Source organism: Arvicanthis niloticus, chromosome 13, assembly GCF_011762505.2.
Source record: "Arvicanthis niloticus isolate mArvNil1 chromosome 13, mArvNil1.pat.X, whole genome shotgun sequence".
NCBI lineage: Eukaryota > Metazoa > Chordata > Mammalia > Rodentia > Muridae > Arvicanthis > Arvicanthis niloticus.
This window is the reverse complement of record NC_047670.1, coordinates 71,866,575-71,886,747: the sequence shown is the minus strand read 5'-3', so window position 1 is coordinate 71,886,747 and position 20,173 is coordinate 71,866,575. Positions and strand designations below refer to the sequence as shown.

The 20,173-nt window shown below is 44.2% G+C and overlaps 1 pseudogene; it reads left to right on the top strand.

Moving 5' to 3' along the window:
- The window catches only part of LOC117719301 (small ribosomal subunit protein uS3-like), a 61,379-nt pseudogene that overhangs the window by 6,788 nt on the left and 34,418 nt on the right, over positions 1–20,173 (top strand).

Below are 20,173 nucleotides of genomic sequence, written 5' to 3'. Positions count from 1 at the left end.
CCTGTAAAGCATCTTTCACAGCTGGCTTTGCAGTCTAGCAGGATTGTTGTCAGATAATCATGGATAAGAACTCGGCCCTTCCTTCATAACTTCCTGGCTTATTTACTTTTTTTTTTTTTTTTTAAATTTACTTATTTCTTCTGTATACAGTATTCTGCCTGTATGTGTGCCTGCAAGCCAGAAGAGGGCACCAGATCTCATTATAGACGGCTGTGAGCCACCATGTAGTTACTAAGAATTGAACTCAGGACATTTGGAAGTGCTCTTAACCTCTGAGCCATCTCTCCAGCCCATAAGATTTATTTATTTAATGTATATGAGCATTACATATGAGTACACTGTAGCTGTCTTCAGACGCACCAGAAGAGGGTATCAGATCTCATTACAGATGGTTGTGAGCCACCATGTAGTTGCTGAGAATTGAACTCAGGACCTCTGGAAGAGCAGTCAGTGCTTTTAACTGCTGAGCCATCTCTCCAGACCCCTGGCTTATTTACTTTAACAAATAATCGATCTAAGTTACTCCATTTTGACTCTAGCAACTTTTATATTTTCTTGCACATTATGCTCTGTACATCCATTTGAGGTGGTGATTATGAACTCTGAAATACAGTAATTTAGGAGACAGGAAAAGTATGTCTGTCTTCTGCTTGGGGAAGAAATTTCCACTTTTTCTTAGAAATCACTGGAGCATCTAGGGCAGCCTGTGTAAGGTGACTGTTTTGAAGTAGCCTTTTTCGAGTATTTAGAGTTAATTCCTTTGATATTAGAACAAACAATTATAGACATAATTCTGATACTTTCCTATATACAAAGCTTACGAAGACAAAAAGGAGTATATTAGATATTTTGAAGCAATCATCTTTGTCCCTGTAGTGTACCAATTCCATTCAGAGAATTAATTATTATGAACTCATTCTGGAAAGTTCTTTAGGAATCAGTGTGTTCATGAATGAATGTCCCAGGTGAGGCCTGGCTTCCCAAATCCTTGGGTTTACACAACACATTTACAAACTTGCCTTGCCCATATGCAATCTGAATTCCTGTTTAATTAATATTGGTATCTCCACAGAGTTAACTCTAACCCTCAGAACTCAGTGAAGAGCCCGGAGCAATTGCCGCCATTGTTTCCATCCCCACCTTACTGCAACGCTCTCAAGGCCTACCTTCTCCTCAGTTGTGGTAAAACCACCTGGCGTGCGGAGTGAGCTGGCCAGGTGGTTTTCCTCCCCAACTTGCTTCTTGGTCATGATGTTTTGTGTAGGAACACAAACCCTAAGACAACTTCTTACTTTTTTGTTGTTGTTCTTGTTGTTTCTAGGAAATACAGAGGCAATAGAAGACTCAATGAGACGCATGGTATATCCTTATAGCAATATTTGTATATTTGTGTCTCTTACCACTCTGAGCCAGGCTTGATTTCCCACTAATAGCTATTTTGACTTGTCTCAATTCTGTGATTATTCCTTAGTACACTGAAATATTTGTGCACGCATTCATGTAGCAGACTGCCTGAAAGCCTTTGGGGACACGGCAAATGATATTCATAAATAAAATATCTCTCAGGACATTCCCTCCCTCAAATGTGGCAAAGGGCATGAATAAACAGTCTCATGATGTTCTGTGCCCCAAATGTCATTACGAGTTTTGTCTTATTATGTCAAATCTGCTAAAGACACTTCAAGAGATTTGTCAGCTGTCTCACAGCAACCAGCTAGGAAGCACGACCACCCGGAGAAGAGGCAGGCTTAAAGAGCCATGTTGAGTTTAGGTCTCAAAAGATTCTCTCTGTCATCTGTTCCTCCCATCCCTCCTCCCCTCTTTTCCCCCTTCCCTCTTCCTTTCCCTCCTCTCCTCCCTCCTCCCTTCCCTCCTCCCCTCCTTCTTCCCTTCCTTCCTTTCTCTCCTCTCCTCCCTCCTCCCGTCCCTCCTCCTTTCTCTCCTCTCCTCCCTCCTCCCTTCCCTCCTCCTATTCCTCCCTCTGTGCTCCCTTTCTTTTCTTCTTCCTTCCTTCTCATTCTCATCCTCTTCCCTCCCTGATAACCCCCTGCTCCTCCCTTCCATGTCTCCTGCTTACCATTCCGTCTCCACTACCATGAAAACAATCTTGCAGTAGTTTACTGAAGAACAGGATAAGCTTGTTGTAGCTACGCTAAGTTCTGTAATGAGTGACCCATCAGGTGACCACAGATGGATAAGTAAACCAAGCTGAGATCAGCTGAGCTGAGATCAGCAGAAACATCCACTCACGGACGAATAAGCAAGCAGCTGTTACTTTAATCTGTTCAGTTTTGAGTTGTTTTGTTGCGTGGCAATAGCTAACTGATACAAACTCAGAAACAAAGGTTGCATGACTGTTCGTGACAGGCCTGTAGTATTTATTCCTGGTTAAGGTATTTTTCTACGATCCCATTCTATTGGCCCATCTTGTGTTCCTCTGACGAGCTGACCCCTTGTCTTTAAAAAAGTAACCTCTGGTGCCGGGCAGTGGTGGTGCACACTTTAATCCCAGCACTTGGGAGGCAGAGGCAGGCGGATTTCTGAGTTCGAGGCCAGCCTGGTCTACAGAGTGAGTTCCAGGACAGCCAGGGCTACACAGAGAAACCCTGTCTCACCTCCCCCCCCCCAAAAAAAAAAAAAAAGTAATCTCTGGGACATTCAGGCTTCTAACAAAGTCAACAGTGGCCATATGGGGTGATGGGTGAACATTTTTTTTAAAGGAGACTGTTAAGATTATTATTTATATAAGTGCTTTGCCTGCATGAATCTATGTGGACCACATGCCTGCCTGGTACCTGCAGAAGTCAGGATAGGATGTAGGATCCCTTAGAACTGGAGTTACAGATGGTTGTGAGCCACTGTGGGTGCTGGGAACCGAACAGCGGTCCTCTGGAGGAGCAGCCTATGCTCTTAACCTCCGAGCTGTCTCTCAGCTGAGCCATCGGATTAAGCCCGAGATGAACATTCTTACGCAAAGATGATCCATGCAAATTTTGGAGACTGTATCTGTATCTTTGAACAGAATCAAACAATCCCTGATTGTTTGTTAACTAGGTGGCATCGCCAGCTGCCTGCCTTTTCATGGACCATTTTCATAAACCCAAATGCAGTGCACCGTATTTAACTATCCATCTTAATACGCAGCATCACTATGTGGTGCTACGCCTCACCATCTAGAGTCAGGAGAAGCATGAGCCGCAGACTTCCTGGATGCTCATGTTCCTGTCCCTTCCCTTGGGCTGATGTTTCACTGCTGATAATGACCCAAAGATGTCTGCTCTGGCTTCTGCTGGGCCGGGTGGCTAACACCTCGCTTATCCTCAGGCTTTGTAAAATCTCCTAGCAGCATAGTAAGAAAGGTCATCTACCGGTGGGACAATTAACATGTTTCCTCCCCGTGAATGAAGTTTGGTGTAGAAAAGGGCGAAAACAGTGCCAGAAATAAATGGCTGGCTTATAAACATATTTATTAAATGCATCATGCCGGAGCAGCAGATGTGAGGAGGACAAAGGCTGCACCCCAGCAGCCGGTTGCTAAGCAAATTAACTGTCTTGTTGCTGGTAATGAGAGGCTGTGCTTGCTGGGAGTGACTGTGGGATTGTACATTTCTCCTGTTTGTTTTTCAATGGACCGTGATTGGCTCTGGGTACAGTTTGGATAAATTTTCTCTGTGATTTTGATAGAATTGATCATTTTCCCCCTAAAAGAAAAATTTCCCTGATAAGCCTGAGTATTTTTTTTTCTGACTCCATGATTTCCTGACGTCCTCATCAATGGTATCGATATAATTTATGATTGCCCCTATTCCTCTACTCTCTGTAAATCTTGCAAAAGATTACCACCAAGTAGAATTATGTTCGACTTAGAATAAACAGAAAGAAGATCCCAGAAGATGGTAATGGCTGTTAGTTTAGCGATTCCATGTCATATTGTTAGGGCAGAAACGGGAACTCTCGCAGTAAAGTCACTGATTTGATTAGGAAGACTGATCGTTACACACTGTAGCAATACCCACAGCCCTGGCACCCTTCCCACTTCGTCTTTAGGAAGATATTTTCTGGCTCTGTTGAGAAGAATAAGTCATTAGAAGCTCCAGTAAACAATTCTGTGTGGGGTGTCCACTCGAGCAAGCAGCTGTCCTTTGAAAACGGCCTTTCTTGTTGGAGGCGCCCAATTGTGCAGTCAGGAGGTTGTGTAAAATCAATTAAGCGGGGATCACAGGATCATCAGCTCTGAGAACTGCTGGCCCAGCTGTGATTATTTGCCAACGGTGGCAGCTTCCTCCTTTATTCCTCTGTCACTCCTGCCCACACGTTAGCCTTCACTTCCTGGCAGGGTACGTCCCTCCCCATCTCCTCAGCTTCTTTCCCTCACCCCCCTGGCTGGTTCAACCCTGTTGTCTCTCTTGAGTCTTCCCTTAGCTCGAGCTCTCAAGAGCCTGGAGGAGGACACCCTACTGCGGCAGGAGGTTGATGCTTCCAGCCCTTCCTTGCCAGCAGGTAGGAAGCCGAGAAGGGGCGGGACTACAAAGTGCTGCTGTTGCTATGGCAACCCACACTGCTCTTTAGAAGAAAATCTGTTGAAGAGGAAAGGATCCTCTGGTCTTTTGATGTGTTCTTCCCAGTCCTCCCAGCCCTCAGCTCTTGTTAGAGGGTCATCACTCCTAATTGTCCACCCATCCCTAAGGAAGTGGCTTACACTGAGGTCTGAACAACAGAAATGCCTCCCTTCCCCAGACAAAGAATCCATGAATATGACATGCATCTTAAACAATATTTTTTCTTATATATGCATGTATATATATATGTATGAGATGTAAGCATGCTTGTGTTCCCGTGGGAGTGTAAAAGTGTGCATGCTGGTGCCCGTGCATGTGTACACACATGGCTAGAGGTCTAATCAGCATGTCTTTCTCAATTCCTCTTCACCTCAGTGTTTGAGACAGTGTCTCTCACCGAACCAGAGTTAACTAATTGGCTAAGTTTGCTACCCAATGAGCTCCAAGCATTATTCTGTCTCTGTTCCATCCCCACCCCCAATACTGAGATTACAAAGGGAAGACACCACATGTGGTGGGGATATGAATTTAGGCCCTAATGTTTACATAGTGGGTACTTTTGAGCCATCTCCCCATAAGTAGGTATGGATTCTTAAACAAGAAATATAATATTCGATATTATAATTTTGTACACCATTTGGCTGGGTGAGGTCGTGGGCGCTTTTTTTTTGAGGTACAATATTTATTTGTTCATCAAGTGCTCACTGAGTACTTACCACAGTGCTGAGGCCTGTGGTGCACTAGATACGCAGGCAAATACCCACAGCTGCAGAGTTGAGACTTCATAGAAGGTCAAGTGGTAGTTCCGGATGCAAGAGTCTGGGGGTGGGGCCTGGGGTTAGGAGAAAGGTCTTATGTGAACACACAGTGCTTTGAAGGACTCCTGAGCCCACATGACCTAGAAGCATGTCTTGATATTTTTATAGTTAGTATTCAAAATAATGGCTTTCATTATATTTTGCTCATATTCGACTCCTAAATTGCCCTCCCTTACCCCCTTCTTCTGGTAGTCCTAAAGAGCTCCCCAACAGTTCTTCTAGGCCTAGTTCCTCAGTTGGATATAATAATACATAGACTGAACGGTGCGCATTCCACTCAAGTTCATACGTTGAAGCCTAAGTCACAACACCTCAGCCTGGTGGTAAGCTAGAATGTAAGAACATCTAGGGGCGGGATTTTAGAAATTGTGCATGAGTATTTGGTTGCATGCATGCATATGTACTATCTGGCATTCTCAGAAGTCAGACAAGGGCATTGGATCTCTTGGAATCAGAGTTACAGACTGTGCTGAGCTACCGGGTGGGTGCTGAGAACCGAACCCTAGTCCTCTGAAAGAGCTGGAAATGCTCTTCCCTTCTGAGCCATCTCTGCAGCCACCTGAGGTGGGATCTTCTAAAGGGGAGATTGAGTTGAATGATGTCATGAGGGTGTGCCAATATGACTGGTATGAGAAGAATCTGGACACAGACACATATGGTGGGAAGAGAGTGTGAAGACACAGGTAAGACAGCCATCTACAAGCTTTCCTCATGGCCCTCACCGCTGTGGATGCTGTAGTCTGCAGTGCTATAAGGAAATGAGCCTGCCATTTAAGCCATCCAGCGCATTTACTTAACACAGACAGAGGCACTGTGAGGATCGGATGATGTAGTACACATAACGGGCTAGAGAACATGAGATTGTTATGTAGCAGCCCTTAGTAGTTATAGAAATCAAGTAGTGTCTGTTTTAAATGAGCATGCATTCCAAACTCACTTGTGTTATTAGATTCTGATCCTCCTCTTCTTCCTCTTCTTCGTTCCTTCATCTATCTATCTATCTATCTATCTATCTATCTATCTATCTATCTATGTATCTATTTTTCAAGACAGGGTTTTTCTGTGTAACAGCCCTGTCTGTCCTGGAACTTGATCTGTAGACCATGCTGCCCTCGACCTCACAGAGATCTACCTGCCTCTACCTGTCTCTCTGCCTCTCTGCCCCTCTGCCTCTCTCTGCCCCTCTGCCTCTCTCTGCCCCTCTGCCCCTCTGCCCCTCTGCCTCTCTGCCTCTCTGCCTCTCTGCCCTTCTGCCCCTCTGCCCCTCTGCCCCTCTGCCTCTGCTTCCACAGCACTAGGATTAAAAATCCAGAGCATTGTTAGATTCTTAAGGTTCCTGGAGTGTGGGAGCCCTTACCCCTTTTACTTGGATGCTGAAATCTTTCAGACATCCTTCATTAATCCTGTTATTGTTGAAAATTGAGCATCTAAATTTCCTCCCAAGAGTTTAACAGGCCCAAGGGTCTCTCTTTAACCGGCACAATGTGCACCATTAGTAGGTGCTTCACCTCGTTCTAACGTCAGAGCTTCCTAAGGACTTCCCTGTTCACACCTGGAAAAGCCTATCGCATCAACCTTCTTCACTCCCACGAGCTTGTTCCTGAGTACAGAGTCTTACACAACTGCTCCATGCTGAGAGGACTCAAATTTGTTTCTGGAACTTTAATTATAATTTAAGAATATGCAAATTACTATTATTGTTTCCCTTTAGTTATGGGACAGCTGCTTCAAAAACAATTAATGAACGAATCATGGAAATGCAATTAGGAGAAATACCATTCTCCATTCTCCAAACAGAAAACAGAAGGGACAGAATTCTATTTACAATTTTCCAGATTTTGTTTGTGTATTGAGTTTATGGGAGCTGGTTCCAAATAGTAAATCATCCTTTATCATTACCCTCTTCTGATATCTCTGTACTTACTTTCCTAAGAGCAAGACTTATTTAATGTTTTCCCTCCTTGAGGAAAAAGACATAAACCTAAGAGAAAAATGATCTTTATGCCTTCCCATCTAAGAAGACGTTGCTGTTGGAAATGCAAATAGAACAGAGAGGAAGATGGAAGAAATAATGGATCAGGGCTGGAGAGATGGCTCAGTGGCTAAGAGCACTGGATATCCTTCCAGGGGTCCTGAGTTCAATTTTGAGCACCCACACGGCAGCTCACACTATAATGGGATCCAATGCCCTCTTCTGGTGTGCAGATGAATATGCAGTCAAAGCAACCATGTATACTAAATAAATAAATCTTTAAAAAAAGGAAAAATAATGGATCATCCGTCAGCCCCAGCTTTGATGCGACTTCTCCCATAAGGAATCTATTACCTCATCTGTGGCTCTGGGGTGAATAGAACAGTTGACTTTGGCCAATAGGATGTGGAAGAACCAAGAGTGACTTCTAAGCATGCCTGAAGACAGACCATGTGAGAAGAACGAGACTCAGGGGAGGACACCAAGCATCAGACACGTGCTGCGTGAGGCTGTCTCCCACTGCTCAGCTCCGTAAAGACTAGCAGCAGAACAAATCGGCTAAATACAGCCCAAACTGTTGATCTATGGAATCAGAAGTTAGTGGTCACTGCCTGAGGTCAGTGTTGGATGTCTTCCCCAGTACCTCTCCACCTTTGAGGTAAAGTCTCTTCCAGAATCTCACTGATTCAGCTAAAGTAACTGGCAAGCAAGCCACAGGGAGTGTTTCTGTCCCCTCCTTCCCTGCTCTGGGATCTAAGTGCACATGCTGCTGTGTTCGGCTTTAGTGGGCATGCCGGGAATTGAACTTGTATCCTCTCATTTGAATGGCAACCACTTTACTGACCTCGCTATATTCCTAACCTCAGGTTCTAAGTTCTATAAGTTACAGCAAGGTAAATAGGACTTTCAACATTCTGTTGTAATAAAAACAAACAAAACAAGAAAGGAAGAAAATCTCTTTTCTGATAGAGGACATCTGTGGTGTTTCTATATGCTTGGCCCAGGAGTGGCACTATTAGAAGGTGTGGCCCTGTTGGAGTAGGTGTGGCCTTGTTGGAGTAGGTGTGTCACTGTGGGTGTGGGCTTTAAGACCCTCATCCTAGCTGCCTGGAAGCCAGTTTTCTGCTAGCGGCCTTTGGATGAAGATGTAAAATTCTCAGTTCCTCCTGCACCATGCCTGCCTAGATGCTGCCATGTTCCCACCTTGATGATAATAAACTGAACCTCTGAACCTGTAAGCCAGCCCCAATTAAACATTGTCCTTTATAAGAATTGCCTTGGTCATGGTGTCTGTTCACAGAAGTCAAACCCTAACTAAGACAACATCTATGAAAAACTCACAGTGAGTAGCACATTGAATGGTAATTGACCAAGAGCTCTTTCTGGGATGTCATGAACAAGACAGCATTTCTCATCTTGAAGACTCTAGCCAAGATAATTAGAGAAGTGTCCAGCTGTTTCAAGCCTCAGCTTCATGAGCCTTTCATGCCTTCAAAACCAGCACCACCTGGGGGACTCTTAAACATCACCGAGTTTGGTGCCAGCATAACCTTGGGTGGCCCTGTAATACGGCTGTGTGTGCTGGCACTCAGGAAGCACTTCCACAAAGATTTTGTCTCAATAATGTTGGTTTCTTTTAAATCATAGCTGATTCTTCAGCCCCAGCTGACCAGTATCAATTGTCTGAACAAAGCAAAGATTTCACTTAGTGAATTTGGTCTCTTGTTAATCACAGCTGATTCTTCAGTCGCAACTGGTCAGAACTGTATATTCTTAATTCAAAACATGTAATGGCCTTGATAGAGTCTCTAAGGAAGTCTCCAACATCCCTCTGAGAGGTTACGAGCTGGGCCTTCATTGTCTGCATTGCTGCCCTGTGCTCAACATTCTGATTTTTTATGCCCACAAAGCAGCCCACTGGGCTCTGAGTTCTCAATGGTGTTTCTAACCCAAAGACTATTTTCCATAGTCCCCCAGGACCACAAGGTCAGATCTGTCATAGCAATAGCCAACTTCTGGTACCACAGTCTGTATTAGTCAGGATTCTCTAAAGGGACAGAACCGATAGATTGAGTAGATTGAACATATATATTAAAAGAGGAATTTTAGAGTGGGCTTACAGGCTGAAGTCCAACAATGACTGTCTACTGATAGAAAGGTCAAGAAGCTGATAATCACTAATTATATGAAACTGGATGTATCAAGTATCCAAATCTGGTGCTGGAGCCCTGTAAGAATCCTGGGAAACTGCTGGTCTTCAGTCCATGTTAGAATCCCAAAGTTTCAGTACTAGTGAAAGAATGCCTTGCAACAGGATAGGTGAGCTTGCCATTGAAAGTTTCAATCAGAGCCATTCTGTCTGCTGCTTAAATCTATATTCTTGTCAAAATTTTTCAGCTCACATCTCTTCTACACTCAGTATATAGATCATCGGGGAGGAAGGAGAAAAGCAGGCACATAAACCAGGAGGCAGTATACCAGTTAGCTTACAACGTCTGGGAAGAGAAAAATCTCAACTGAAGAACTGACTTCATCAGATTGGCCTGTGGGCATGTCTTTGGGGGGATTTTCATGATCACTAATTGATGTAGGACCATACAGTCCTCTGTGGGTGGTGCCATCCTTAGGCAGGTGAGTCTGGGCTACAATAAGAAAAATGGCTGAATGTGAGCCTGGAAGCAAGCCAGTAATTAGCATTCTTCATAATTTCTTTAAGTTCCTGTCCTGCTGGGGTTCCTGCCCTGACTTCCCTCATGATGGACACTGTTCAGGACACGTAAGCTCAAACCCCACTTTCTTCTTTAAGTTACTCCCAGATTATGTCCTCTTCTAATCAGTAATGCTATTAAAGATGTATTTTGTTTTTGCACACCTCTGGACATTTACCTATTTTATTGAGTGTCATTTTTAGTTTTACATTTTTATCTTTTATTCTCAACATTTAAATGTAGATCTTTTAACAAAAAATATTATAATTATAAGAAGGTGACTGGATATAAGACTAATACATAAAATAAATTTATTTTCTATTTTTATATATATTGTATACATCTCCGTATTTCTGCATAGCAAATAGATGTTGTTTCTTGAAACATGGATTCATGTAGCATAGGCTGTCCACTCTAGTAGTGGTGGATAGCCTTGAACTCCAGATTCTCCTGCCTCCATTGCCCCTTCAACTGCTGGGGTTATAGGTATGATTTATCATGTCTGGCTTTTTTTTTTTTTTTTTTTAAATAAATGACCTTTAAAAAAAGCAATCCTGCCTCCCCCCCCCCCATAATTATAAATGTCCACTCCATAGGTACCACCTTGGCCTGGGTCAGTAGTGGTTTCGTCGTAAGATGCAATCCCTTTGCTGTGAGGACTTACGCTTCCTATTGTACATAACACTATTCAGCTGAGGGAGAGTGATTATTAACTTACTGAGGAAATTAAAACCTTATTTAGTTGGGTGTGGTGGTGCATAGCAGAGACATGAGTGTCCAGAGTTCAACTCCGGGCTGTATAGTGAGATGCAGGTTAAGAAAGCAAATGAAATCTTAATGACTTAATTTAAACCATGATAATCGATTTTTCTGTGGTTAAAAAAAATCCCTGACACATATTTGCTCTCTCACTTGACACATGTAAATAAATCAATAAAGAAGTACCTGCTAAGTTTCAAACCCTGGAGAAAATGGCTGAGGTGCCTATTTAACAGATCGAAGAGGACCTGGTCACCAGGTTGTCTAAGCATCCCTCAGTTCCTACCTGATACGGGGTATGGCTCATATACCTGGTTCCCCTCACTCACCCTGTATCTCTAGTTCTCCAGCTCAGGAGAATTAGGCTAGAGGCCTAGTTTCCCCTAGAGGCTCTTCCCTATTTAGTCCAGCCATTTTGGTTACCCACCTCTTTTTTTTTTTTTTTTCTTGCCCTTTGGCCTTTTGGCTGCCGAAGCTGTTTGACCCCTCTCCTCACGTGGCTCAGGGTTATGTCCACTATAGACTCCCCCAGTATGAGTATGGTCCCTGCCTCCACCATACTCAGGAGCAGTCATGGCCTTATTTATTTATTTATTTATTTATTTATTTATTTATTTATTATTCAGCTGGTACCAAAACCCGGGACTTGTCATTTTCTTTCTTCTTCTTTCTTTTTTTTTCATTCAGTATCAATCAGTAAGTACCTTTCTCTCTTCTTCTCCTCCTTCCTTCTTCATCAGAATGTGCTGTTTCTAGCCTTGGTTATAAGGAGCTGTCTTTAAGTAAGCAGATACATAAACGTAGTTTCAAGTTGTGGAGACAGTAGAGAGAGACTTGGGCAGGACGGGCTGTCCACAGCTCTTCTGTATAGTACGGGAACCAGGGCTCAAAGGTGGATCCCACAGGGCACAGGAACCTCCTCCCATCAACTCTGGGTCTTTCCCAGCTCATTTCTCTACTCGGTAGCTGCTGCCTGAGTGATATAAACCTCTGACAGCCAAGAGGAGCGGGGTGGGGGAAAACATTTTCCCGAAACATCTGTACAGAGTCCACTTGAAGCAGTGCCAGGGGGCCGTGGGGGCGGTGGGGCAAATTAGCGGTTGCCGTGACAGCCCGGGTGTTCAAGATGAGGCACTAAAAGGTACTTTGCACATTGCTAAATACAATTGTTCTTCCTCGATGAGTTTGGATGTAACAATGGTTGATTACTATGCACAGGCTACTTTGTCTCAACTTTTGATGTTCACAGTAGCTTTCACATGGCGATACTAATCATGGAGGACCCGGATCCTAACGGCTTTGACCTTCCCTGGGGAAGATAACTGGTAAACATGGACAGGCTCGTTACATACCAGAGACACTGATCACTTGGGGTACTGGGGAGCCTAAACATATGAGTCGTTTGGGGATCACCTCTTTATTGGGATGCCTTTCGCACGGAGGGATGGTTCTTGCTCTCTGTGAGGTGAATGTGAGAAGTCAGAGCGGTGCGGGAGTGGAGTCAGTCCAGTGGAGAAGTTGGGTCATGGAAAGCACAGTGAGCCGGGTGGGGGTGGGCACGTGTGGAGAGGGGACTTGCTGAGGCCCCGTGAGCTTCATGAGACACAGTCCAGCGGGGTCAGGCAATGTTCAGCTCTGTTCTCACAGACTCTGTAAGATGGTCTGATTTCAGTCAATAAAAGGCTTGGTTCCTCTTACACCGAGTTAAGTGATCTGCGTGCCTCTATTTTTTGCTGTCTTCGCAGCTGTTGGCATTTCGTCTAGGCTCCGCCCCACAGTTACCTGGCAACAGCCAGGTATGCCTGACTCACCATAAAAGCGGCTGCTTGGCCCCTCCTCTCTCACTTGCAGCCTTGTTTTTGCTCCCTTGTAATCTCCTCTTGCCCCTGCTCCTTAGCGTGTCTCTCCCCATTCCCCTCCCGCTCTCTCTCCATGCTCATGGCCGGCCTCTATTCTTCTATCTCCCTCTCCCTCCCTCTCTTTCCTTCCCAAGCCCTGAATAATCTCTAGTGTATACTATACCATCGTGTGGCTGGTACCCCAGCATGGGCCCTCAGAGGCACCCCCTCCCTCCACACCATAGCGCGCCTCAACCAAACATAACTCTGCCTTCTTTATCTTTTTATAAAACAGCAGCGAAGCCTCAGGCCTTGTAAATCAGAAAAGGCTGATGTAAGCATAAGGAATTGCTCTTTTCTAAACCCACCAGGATTAGAGTGATCCCCGCTGCTCTTCCTCTGAGCTTCACAGGGCCAGAGACATGGGCAGACAAACTTTCCTGCAATGGAAAAAGAAACCGGCTTAGACTGACAAGCATAACAGCCGGCCAAGAAGATGAGGGCCAGAGTGTAGTGACAGCGGGTCTTGTTTCCTTCAGAGCTGAGTTTCATTTCCAAATGTCCTTTTCAGCAGAAGGCATTTTGACTGAAAATTCCTGAAAAGAAACTGGAAAGAGTTTCCATGTCTGCAGACACTGGTGGACTGATTGGAATTTCAGTACTGTGGAGAGATTAGAATTTTATAGGCTCAGAGGCTAATTACTTAATCTTGGGCTAGTTTTAGCTTCTGGAACAGCTATTCCTTGTCCCACTCTGTGTCCGAACTAACACCATGTAATAATAAATAAAAGCCCCTTAGAAGCTATTAACTTAGAACTAACATCTTGTGATGATAAATAAAAACCTCTTAGAAGCTATTAACTTAGCAGAACACTGTCTTCCGCCAATCCAAGAGCCAAGAATGTCATCAGAATGCATCGTGGGACTACAGTGAGAGGCCAATTCTTTTAAGCTCAGGCTTCATTTTAGAGAACCTGACCTAAGTTTGAACTCAGGTAAACTAACAGGCTGGTACCTAGCGTTAGTTTCCAAGTCTTCCCCCCCCCACCCCCCGCCCCCAACAAAATCCTAAGCCTCTAGGCTGATTCCCAATGAAGTGCCTTCCTTCAGGTTATACCCTCAACAAGACCAGTGTCTCCTGATTATTACCCCAACAGATCTGCACCCCTAGGTTACAAGGCCGTCCGTCCCCTGCCTTATGACCACCAATGCAGAGGGAAACAGACAATAAGTTTATGATATGACTCCCAGGACTAACCAATTATGTTAAAGGCCACAGTAGCTTTTTAATTAGATGCTTGCACACTCACGCCCCCTCCCATCCCCCATCCCCACTTGCTGCTTACTATAAAGCCCTGCCCCATAGATATTTGGAGCTCCCCACTTCCAAAACTGTGCCCTGGGGGGCCTGAGATGGCTCGAATAGAATAAAGGCCCTATTGTAATTTACATCGGATCAGCTCCTGTCTTTTTTTTGGGGGGGGCGGGGCGAGGGGGAGAATCACAACACTTCCCTGGACTACAATAGAACAGCTCCCCCATCTCACTGTACAGTCCCTCTGAGGTACCAACCAATGTATTTTAATCTTGCCTTGGTTTATGACTTCCTTTGGTCTGTAAAATAGTGAACAGCTGTGAAACTGCTACCATGCTGGAAGATAAATTTGGGGATAACCTAATTCTGAGTTCCTGGGCCATGCCCCCTCAAAACAGCTCCAGAAGAAATGGTCTCTTATTCCCGTTATGCTGAGAACTATTTTTCGTTTGTTTGCTTTTAACATCCACAACATCATACACTTGCACACTCAGCCACGGGTCCCTCCTAAAGGATGTGAATGTAATCGAGGCTGGGCGTGGGGATGTAGTTCAGCTGGGAGAGTGCATGGATAGCATTCATGAAACACCAGCAGGGCATAAACTGGGAATGGGGGCACTGGCTGGTCATTACAACAGGCAGAGGCAGGGGGATTAGGTATGCAAAGTTATCCTCAGCTCTCAGGGCAGCCTGAGCTCAAGACCTGTCTCTGGTAAACAGTGCAGGCCATCAGCACGCCATGATGTAGGAGGGCTACAACATCTGCCCCACAAGGAGGTGGCCTCAGGTGTTGAGCCCTTTTCTGAATACAGGGGCTCTGCCAGTGTATCCGCATGGTACCCCTCTACTTCTGAGCATAAACCCCGAGTTTGGACATTTTTAGAAGTGAACACAAGAAGATCCATCCGGAATCCATTGCAAAGCCAATGCCCCCCCAAATCACACCCGGAGGGCCCTCTCTAAATGTCTCAGGAGAGCTGTCCCAGAAGCTCTCATCTTCCCTTGTTATCTACAAGCTGTGGCCCCTCCCCGATTTGCCAGGGCTTTCTTTTCTAAACTGCACAACCCTTTGGCTTAGCTTTTGCAGAAGCAAAGAGAAGGCCAATGGTGAATAACATGCTTAAGATATTTTTATTCCATTACAATTCAAACGATACAAAAGTGTGAAAGATGTTTGTCCCTCTCTCTCTCCTCCAATCTCATTCACCAGGTGTAAGAGCCCATCTTTAAAAGGGTGGCCTTGCAGCCGTCTAAACTGCAGTCTGTTCAAGTAGAGTATTCAGTTCCTAGCTATAGTCTTGGCAGAGCCAGGAGAGAGGATCTTTCAAAAAACCAGGGGTGTGTACCTGTTGTTCTAGGAAGAGACTGTTCTTTTGTAGGGAAACAAAACTCTTTATGGGCTCTTTGAAAATGGGACAACAGGGGGCAGGACCTGAGTCTTCAGGGGAGAGATTGTGACTAAGAACCAGCCAGAGGCTTTGCATATGAGAGGGAAAAAAAATGCAAAGGATCTCTCCAGATGGAGACCTGTCTACTTCCCCCACCCCACCCCCACTTCCTGAGGATCTTTAGAAAGAACCAGAGAGGCTGGTGGCCTTGGGAGCCTGCCATCCTGAAGAAGGGAGGCTTGAACTATTCTTCTGGGTATCAAAGGAAATCAACCTCCCTGGCTCCAGAAGATGAGGGCTTGGGTTGGAGTGAACCTCAAACTGTTCTGCTCTCTGTGGGCTAGCCTCCCCACTCTGCTTAGTGAAGGTTCTTCTGACCCTCTGGGAACAGGGAGTGGGGTGCCAGTTAGAATACTAGAAGGGGTACAGAACATTCAGAGATTAAAAACAAGCGGCCATTACCAGGCTGGGAAGTAAATTAACTTTGCTTCAAATGTAAATGTCCCCGCAGGGGCTGAAAGTATATTCTAATGACCTTGTAGGGCCAGATGGAAGAAAAAAAAAAAAAAAAAAATCAGTGGCCTAGCCCCATTTTCTCTAGACTTTAATTTCCTCCTTTGAACAAAGGGACAATAAGGCTCTGATGGAGCCGCACCAGTTGCAGGGCTGGCTGTTAAAGTGAAAAGGAAGAGATTGAGGCTTTAGAAGTGTGCTCAATTTTTCCGTCCCTGGGAGGCCACTACAAACCATCATGTTTAGGCCGCAGTCCCAACATCTAGAAATAAGACTGGGGTTAGCTGAGGTCGGGAGTGTTGCTGGACTGATACTCTTGGTTTCCTGTCAGGATTCGTTCTGTGACTCAGTTTCCCTTTGTCTCACGAACCTTGTTCAATGAAAAGGGAGACATAGGGACACTGCATATATACTGTACGTGGTTAAAAGTTGTGTGTCAATCAGTTCTCTGAACCTAAGAAACTGAGATAGAAAAAATTTTTAAAAATTAATGGAAAAATAAAAGGAAGTAATTCTGGCATTCTCTTTGCTGTGTAAATCTCCCATCTCCTCCAAGTGACCAAACTTGCAGTCTCCTGTCTCTGCTTAAACTGTTCAAAGTATAATCTGGAGTTAGGACCTGAGAAAAAGTTAAGGATGACAGCATATGAGAAATGTATAACCCTAAAGTCTATATGAGTTAGAATCTACTCATGGCCAGCTACTCTTTGGGCCACAGCCCAATGGACACCATATTAAAGAGTTTTTTGCTTTTTAACCTCTAAGCATGTGGAGTGAATTATCACAGGAAAGGTACTGAGAGTTCCGACCCTCTTGTTTCACAAGTAAGAAAACAGAGGGCAACAATGTTGTGAAGACCCCCAAACTCGGGAGACCCTTCCTCAAGTCTCAGGAAATCAAGACCACCCCAAAATGACAAGAAACCATACCTGGATGCAATCAGCGGAGGTTTATTTGAGAGTTGGCTAGCCAAGGTCAAAACTACTCGTCCACACAGGAACAGAATTTTGACAAAAGGCCAGCAAGCTGAGGATTTTTTTTTTTTGTTTTGTTTTGTTTTGTTTTGTTTTTTTATAGCATGGGGTGGGGAAAGGAAGGAATTTTTGCGTGGTTACACATGATTGGTTGCATTTTTGCACAGTTACACATGATTGGTTGTTTTACAAATTTTGAACATCAGCAGGCTGTAACACTGGGAAAACCTCAAGGGGGGGGGGTAACCAAGAACAGTGGAACATTTCAGAGGAATCCACCCTAAATGATTTAGAGCCACGTGAAAATCACTCTGCACACTCATTCTTCTCAAAAATGTAGTTTTACCATGTCACTGTGCCCTACCCTGTCATTACCAACTATTTCAGGTTAACTATTTCTCACTTGCCATAGCCCCATCCTGAGGCTTGAGGAATGTTAATCCAGCAAGTGTCCTCTGATTCAGGGATAATGCCCTCCACCCGGAATGTGTCTCGGGGCAGTGAAAGCCTGAAATCTTACATCCAGTTCTGCTTTCTGGAACTTGCATTCTTTTGTTCAGGTTTAGGGTAAAGAAAAAGCCTATATATATTTCATAAAATGGTCTTTATTAATTTTTCACTCTACAGTTGCTGTTACTTTTCCCCTTAGAATTGTGGAGTTCTTAACAGCACCAAGCTGGACTGAGAAGCCCAAGGAGACTTTGTTTCTGGCCTATGATAGAGGAGAAGGTTATCTCTGAACAACCTCTCAGCCCCTTGGTGTTCCAGAGGGCACAGACATAGAGCAAAAGCTGAGCAGACAGGACAATAAAGACGAGGCTTATCATGATGTCATTTATGCATGTGGCATTGTAATGAAGGTAGAGGCTGTGTTACCATCCCGGCAGTTATCTTGGTCATGTCAGCTAGCTCTCCTGAGTAGAAACGTCTGGTTTTAGGCTTCCTACCCTTAAAGATAAGCAGCCAGGCTCAGTAGGAAGTGCGTGTCTGAGACCAACTCTCCTGATAGGACTGTATCTCGGGGTTACTGCCATGCCATGAATGATCACGCAACACTCACAAGATAGGGGTTTTGAAGGCATTTATAGAAGGAATAATTGTTTTTCAGGATATGAGAGAGAAGGAAGTTGGTTTAAGCTCTGAACCTTCTGCCATTAACTTGGAAGACAGGTTAAAAAGTACAGGCAACATTGTGATCAAGACTGAATCAAGACTCATCCCAAGCCTCTCTTGAGTGCTGGTGCTTTCTCCTTATCCATCCTCAATTCCGTTCTGTGTTGTTCTGTATCCTGAGCCAACGCTATTCTCAATTCCTCTACAGTCAAACTGACGCAAGAAAAAAAAAGATGGGGGTAATTTAGGAGTCAGGGTAAGATACTCTAGAGTGGAAGCTTCTTGAGGGGAACGCCTCAGGCTGCTCAAGTAGCAGCATCAACTTGCATCTTGGGCTGTTGCCGTTATGAGTCTGGGGTCATTCTGAGGTTCACCAGTCTGACCATAAATAAATGCAACAAAGAAGAATCTTCATTCAGATGCCGGCACCACAAACTCATGGCGCCGGGACTGCACTCATGGCGCTGGGACTGCACCTAGGAGTGCCTTCAAGATGCATCCTTGAGTTACATTCGTCAGAGGTTTATAATGGCAAAACTTAACTACTTCCTGCCTTTGTGCAATCAGGGGCAAGCACACATCCTAGTGTACTTCCTGCCTACATGTAATCAGGTATACATCCTGCCTGTGTGCAGCAAGTGTGTTTACAGAAGGGAAAACACGCAGTTTGCTGTCTTACATGAAAAAATTACAAGATCAGCTGCCAGGATTCCTGGAAGTTATCTGTCCCTGGGCAAGTGGGGCTTACAGGTTAGAGGCATTTCTGTTTTATAGTTCTCTTAAGCACAGTAATTTTAAACATTTAAACATAATGTTCATCATCACATTGCCAACCAAGTCTCTCCTGACCTGTTTCCTCAGTACTAACGTACAGTTCTCATGAAGTCTTCTCCAAGGTTTTGCTTGGCCAAATACTTTTCTAAACTCCAGGTATGGAATAATGGTGGTCAGATGTCTGTATGCTCCACATGATAACTTTGTGTAGTTCTTAGTGAGTTGTTTACCATAAAAATAGTATAATGACAACAGTAAAGGAGAATCCACCCACTCTTTGACTCTCCAACATGCTGACAGTTCATCCAAGTTTCCTGATAGCTTTTGCTTACTTGCTGCGTGTTTTCAGATCAGTAGGTTACACTGTACCTGCACTTCAAACTCTGCTTTGGTCTGTAAGGTCCCATTAGTTTACCACACTTCTGCATGGATTTTAGAATCATATTTAACAATCATACTATTTCAAATCACCTTTATATCACAATTTATTTAATTAGTCTCCCTTTGATGGACATGGGGATTATTTCTGATTTTTTTTCCTCCATCACCAGTGACATTTGAAACAATGGATACCTTTATGCCTGTCTCCATTTTAATGGATTTTGCTGAATTAATTCCAAACTATTGGATTAATGAGTCAAAGGAAAGAGTATTATTTTAGGAATGGGCAATTTGTTTAACAAGTACTGAGGGTATTGAGGAGGGTCGGCTGGGTTGTAAGGGGCCTCAAGGAAAGTATAGAGATGGCAGTCATTCCTAGTGTATAGTGTCCAAAATCTGTTGTAACAGTCACCTCATTTGTTAAGGATTTATGGTTAAAATCCATAGCAGGAGTTGTTACTACCAGGTGTTCAGACATTTTACTTTAACTCCTCAGTATGACCAAGGGAAAAAGTAGCTAAGATTTCTTCTTATTTTCTAATTGTATGTGTGCATATCTTTGTGTGTGGATCTGTACACGAAGGCAGGTGGCTATGGAGATGAGAAGGTGTTGTGTCCTCTGGAGCTGGAGTTACAGGTGGTTGTGAGCTGCCCAATATAGGTGTTGGCAACTCAGCTTGGCTTCTCTGCAACAGTGGGGAGTGTTCTTAACCACAGAGCTATCTCTCCAGCCCCATCTTCCTATTTTTAAGATGAGAAACAGAGAGAAGCTAAATAGCTTATACAAGGTCAAGTATCTGGTGAAGAAGCTGAGTCAGGATGTGAAGGTGGGTCTACATGGCTCCAAAGTTCTTGGGTTTAGACCAGCCTCATTCACGTGGTGCTTCCCCCAAGCACTGTGCAGTATGCCAATGGTCTGAGTCTTTCTGTTTATTTTCTGTTTTGACATCAGAAGATGTACTCATTATTCTAAGCCATGAATGTTGTCTATTTTTTTTATCCAAAGGCTTATATATTTATTAATGCTCAATAACAAGATGCCTTTATAGAGGTGTAACCCA